Source organism: Arachis hypogaea, chromosome 7, assembly GCF_003086295.3.
Source record: "Arachis hypogaea cultivar Tifrunner chromosome 7, arahy.Tifrunner.gnm2.J5K5, whole genome shotgun sequence".
In the NCBI taxonomy this organism is placed as follows: Eukaryota; Viridiplantae; Streptophyta; class Magnoliopsida; order Fabales; family Fabaceae; genus Arachis; species Arachis hypogaea.
The window spans coordinates 58,119,877-58,126,041 of record NC_092042.1 but is presented as its reverse complement, the minus strand read 5'-3'; positions in this window follow the sequence as shown (position 1 = coordinate 58,126,041).

Sequence of the window (6,165 nt, the reverse complement as noted above, 5' to 3'; positions counted from 1 at the left end):
TCTCCCTCTGACAGAGCTTTACAGAACCCCCAGATACTAACTCTATGTTTGGTGTTGGGGAACCATCATCAAGCACAGAGAAGGAAGGTACTAAAAAGAAGGTATCTAAAGGCTGGAAGAACAAGAAGATCCCTATTGAAGGCCTCATACCAGGAATGAGAGTTGTCTTCACCAATAGTCCAATCCTTCCACACACAGTGAGCAGAATACTGTCTCTAGAGCATGTGGAGCTCATCCATGAGAGCACAAGACATAAATTTACTGTAAGGGGTGAAATTCTGAGCCACTATATATCTCCGTAATGGAGCTGTCCGTCAAGCTAATGACGGTAAAAAAGCGCTTGTTGGGAGGAAACCCAACCATAATTAGAGTAATAGTATTTTCTTTCTTGTCATTTGATTTTGTTTAATTTATTTCCTTTATTTTTTCTCTTGCTTTTCGATGTGTGTGATCATGTACAACACTTAAAACAGTGACATCGACCTGCAGAACTGGAAACAGACCACCTTGGAGTAACTCCCTTGTTGGCATTGAACACCAGACAAGGAGGGACATGGGCGTTCAACGCCCCGTAAGGGATATGCAGTTGGCGTTGAACGCCACCCTGGGGGTATCCTGGGCGTTCAACGCCCCATAGGGAGCAGTGCTTGGTGTTGAATGCCTCCCTCATAACCGAACCCTAACCCTCCCATCCCTATAAATACCCCTCATTCCTCTCATTCTCATCACACCTAAACACTCTCTTCGTCTTCCCTTATACACTCTTCCTCTTCCTTACCCCCACTTGGCCGAAGGTTCCTACCCCTTCCTCCTCTATATTTCTTCTTCCTTCTACTCCCTTCTTTCCTTTTTGTTCTTATTTGCTCGAGGATGAGCAAACCTCTTAAGTTTTATGTTGCAAAATCTTTACTTTTTGACTTCTACCACTCCTAAGTATGGCACCTCAAGGTTAGTGAAATCTCAAAGAAGAGAAAGGGAAAGGCTCCCGCTTCTTCTTTTGAAACTTGGAAAATAAAGAGATTCCTCACTAAGGCTCATTAAGACCACTTCTATGATGTGGTGGCAAAGAAAAAAGTGCTTCCCGAAGTCTCCTTTAGGCTAAAAAAGGATGAGTATCCAGAAATCCAATAAGAAATCCGGATAAAAGACTGGGAAGTACTAATAAATCCTCTCCCAGAGGTTGGAATACTAATGGTGCAAGAATTTTACACCAATGCTTGGGTCACCAAGAATCATAACACTACTGTGAACCTACAGTCAAAGAGGTGGAGACCCAATTGTTAGGAGACCCACACATTTACACCAAAAGGGTCAACTCTGATCAGATGTTGGAGCAAGTTTTCATTAACATCTGTGTAGAGGGAGCCCAAGAGAGGCTAGACACCCAAGGCAGGCCCTACCAACTGATTAGGCTTGACCTCAAGCTTGTAGCTAGAGGGTGGTTGGAGTTTATCCAATGCTCCATCATCCCTACAAGTAATCGATCTGAGGTTACTATTGACCGAGCGATAATGATTCATTGCATTCTGCTTGGCAATGAGGTGGAGGTACATGAGGTGATACCTCGAGAGTTGTACAAGGTGGCAGAAAAGCCCTCCACCCAAGTGAGGCTGGCTTTTCCACATCTTATATGTCACTTATGCAATTCAGCTAGAACTGTCATAAAAGAAGACATCCCCATTGAGGAGGACAAGCCCATTACGAAAAGAAGGATGAAGCATGTTAGAGAGCATGCACACGCACCACATCAAGAGCATGTGCAGCCGCCTCCACCAGAAATCACTGAGATACTTCAAGGGATATATTTTTCTCCCCGAGACTATTGGGATCAACTGCGTATCTCAATAGGGGATATCTCAATAGGGGAACTGAGCTCAAACATAGAGCAGTTGAGAGCGGAGCACACTGAGCATGCCAATACCCTCCACGAGATGAGAGAAGATCAGAGAAGGATGATGGAGGAGCAGTAGAGGCAAGGGCGTGAGATAGAGAAGATAAAGCGCTCCATTGGATTCTCCAGGGGAAGCAGCAGCCGCCGCCACTAAGGTTGTTGAGTTCCATCATACCTCTCTATTTTATTAATTGCTTTTATGTCTCTCTCTGTTTGCAGTTCTTCTTTGCTTGAGGACAAGCAAACCTTTAAGTTTGGTGTTGACGCCTCGCTTTTGGCTTTTTCGTCTAGCACCAAAGGGAGAAGAATGTTCTTCATGAAGGAATGAGATGACCACCAGCATAACTGAGGTGGTTGAGTTCCTTTCATTGTATTTCTCCTCCGTTCTTATTATGTTATCGTTTGTTTTCTGTTGCTTTGATTGCTTGCATGATCTTTAGTAGTTTTAGTAAAAAAAATTTGTCTCATGTATTGCTGATGAGCGGATAATTTATACGCTTTTTGGCATTGTTTTTACATAGTTTTTAGTAGGTTCTAGCTACTTTTTAGTATATTTTTATTAGTTTTTAGGCAAAATTCATATTTCTGGACTTTACTATGAATTTGTGTGTTTTTCTATGATTTCAAGTATTTTCTGCCTGAAATTAAGGGAGCTGAGCAAAAATCTGATTCAGGCTGAAAAAGGACTGCGAATGCTGTTGGATTCTGACCTCCCTGCACTCGGAATGGATTTTTTGGAGCTACAGGAGTCCAATTGGCGCGCTCTCAATTGGGTTGGAAAGTAGACATCGAGGCTTTCCAGCAATATATAATAGTTCATACTTTACGCGAAGATAGACAACGTAAACTGGAGTTCAACGCCAATTCCATGTTGCAGTCTGGCGTTCAGCGCTAGAAACAGGTTGCAAGTTGGAGTTCAACGCCAGAAATAGGTTACAACCTGGCGTTTGACTCCAGAAACAGCCCAGAAATGTGAGAAGCTTAAGTCTCAGCCCCAGCACACACCAAGTGGGCCCCATAAGTGGATTTCTGCACTATCCATCTTAGTTTACTCATTTTCTGTAAACCTAGGGTACTAGTTTACTATTTAAACAACTTTTAGAGACTTATTTTATTTCTCATGACATTTTTAGATCTGAATTTTGTACCTTTTGACGGCATGAGTCTCTAAACCCCATTGTTAGGGGTGCGGAGCTCTGCAGCGTCTCGATGAATTAATGCAATTATTTCTGTTTTCTATTCAAACACGCTTGTTCCTATCTAAGATGTTCATTCGTGCTTCACTATGAAGAAGGTGATGATCCGTGACACTCATCACCTTTCTCAATCCATGAACGTGTGCCTAACAACCACCTCCGTTCTACATTAGATTGAATGAGTATCTCTTAGATTCCTCAATCAGAATCTTCGTGGTATAAGCTAGAATATTTTGGCGGCCACTCTTGAGGATCCGGAAAGTCTAAACCTTGTCTATGGTATTCCGAGTAGGATTCAAGGATTGAATGGCTGTGACGAGCTTCAAACTCGCGATTGTTGGGCGTGATGACAAACGCAAAAGAATCGATGGATTCTATTCCGACATGATCGACAACCAACAGATGATTAGCCGTGTTGTGACAGAGCATTTGGACCATTTTCACTGAGAGGATGGGAAGTAGCCATTGACAACGGTGATGCCCTACATACAGCTTGCCATGGAAGGAGCCTTGCATGTTTGAAAGTGAGGAAGCATTATGTTACAGGAATTCAGAAGACAAAGCATCTCCAAAACTCCAACATATTCTCTATTACTGCATAATAAGTATTTATTTCATGCTCTTTTACTTTTTACAATTAAAACTAAAAATTATTATTGATATTATATCCTGACTAAGAATAATAAAATAACCATAGCTTGCTTGAAGCCAACAATCTCCGTGGGATTCGACCCTTACTCACGTAAGGTATTACTTGGACGACCAAGTGCACTTGCTGGTTAGTTGTGCGGATTGCAAAAGTGTGATTGCAATTTCATGCATCAATTGCTCACTGAGCTTGAATTTAAAAGAAAAAAGAAGTGATGTATTGCATGAGAAATTGAGTTATATTTGAGAGTAGTATTATTTACTTAAATATGGTGGTATTACTTGTGATTTTGAATGCATGACATGAACAGTGCATATTTGAATTTGAATCAAAAGATGTTGATGTATAAGGGACAGGAATTTAGAGAATTATTATGACTTCTCTAAAATAAGTAAAAGTTTAATCCTTGAAGCAAAAGAAACAGCAAAAAAAAATATAATAATAAAAGCAAGGTCCAAGGCTCTAGGCATCAATGACTAGGGAGGTCAGACATGATTAAAAGCTCAAAGAGTTGTTTCCCTAGTCATATGCTTATGGTGTGATTGTGTTAAGTAATCCTTGAGACAGAACACTTAGAGTCGAGATCAAGTGCATTTAACAGAGTATGCCAAAGGCTTTGAGCACCACTGTCTGGGAGTAACTAAAAGAAAAATCAGAACTTAAAGGAAGTTCCCCAATTAAGTGCTTGTGGTGTTTCTGTGTCAAGTAACCCTTGAGACAAAACATTTAAAGTCACGGCTAGGCTCAAAGTGCAAAGCACCAAAGAAAAATAAATTAAAGAAAATTATGCTGTGTTCAAGGATTAAACTGAAGTATAAAGATCAGAGAATTCATAATATGATCCGAATTCTATTTCCGAATGACACTAACATTCCTCTGATTCAAAGGAGAGTAAGATGCCAAAACTGTTCAAGATTACAATGAATAAACCCCATTTTAAGAATAGACTTGAGCTTAATCGAACTCTCATTCTCATGCAAATTCACATCCTAAGCTTATATTAGTTTTGGTTGCTTGAGGACAAGCAACAATTCAAGTTTGGCGTTGTGATGCGTGAGCATCTTTCTCATCTTTTCCTAGTGAATTTGCATTTAAATTGTTAAGTTTAATCAAGAATTAATTGTCTTTTAGCCACTATGGATGCTACTTTGAGTCTTATGCAATTCTGTTTATTTTAGGTAGCATTCAGCTGGATTTGATGGAGTTTCTGCAGCACAAGAATTAAAGGAGATGACAGCGAGGAGCGACGCGTGCACGTACCTGTCGCGTGCGCATGATTTGGAGCTTTCCATGGCAATGCGTGCGCGTGCCTGACGTGTAGGCGTGAAAAGCGAAGTTTCACAGCGACACGTGCGCGTACCTGACGCGTATGCATCACACGCAGAATAGACCATCGACGCGTACGCGTGACCAAGGTTCAGAAAACCGAACCGGTCATCGAACCGCTCTGGCTACTGGTTCACTGGTTCATAGGTTCAACCAGTTCAACCGTGGTTGAAACGAAAAAACCGTTTTATAATAAAATAATAAATAAAATATAAATAAACACATGAAAATATAATTATAGTCTAATGTAAACTTTAAAATATCATTCAAATTAAAAGTACTATATAAACCAAAATGTTATAATCTCATTCAAATACAATTCATAAGTCAAAAAACAAAACAACCAATCAAACATAACATAGCAGCATCAAAATGATCCAAGTTTGTCATCAATCATCAAAATCCTCCATAACTTGCTACATATTTACGTCATTGATATCATCACCTTCATTTCCACTACTTGGATTAGAAAAAGCAAGTGGTGCAGCATAAAATGTACTACTACTACCCCCACCACCACCTTGATCTAAATCAGCATCAATCTCATCTAACAAAATATAACACATTATCAATAAATTAAAGATCAAAGCTATTGTAATTTATTGTCTGATCAATAAACTATAATACTTAGGAGGACATGAATTGAGCACCTTTTGCTTCTGCAAAGACACAAGCAAAACAATTTTTATTGAATCAATCCATGTTTTCATTCTTCTCAATGCATAAAGTTCAATAAAAAAATCTAGCAAGAGAAATGGATTGAAAAAATATTACCCAACCTAGCAAGAGAAATAATATAAATAACCTTCAGCATCCAACTAAATACCATAACATACATGTAGCTTTATAGAATGTAGAAGTAAGGACTAGATCCACTATTTACCGTAAATTTATGCTTGTGATTAGAAAGAATGGACTTTAAACTTCCAACATGCACATCAGGGACAAAATCCACAATAAGTCTCCCTGGAATCAAATGATACCAATGTCTCTGTAAATGGATAAATGGAAATGTATTTTATTCCTAAACACTTTAGAATTGACTACAACTCATGGGAAATGAATATATTCAGAAAAATTATGTATTATGCGATAGTGAGATA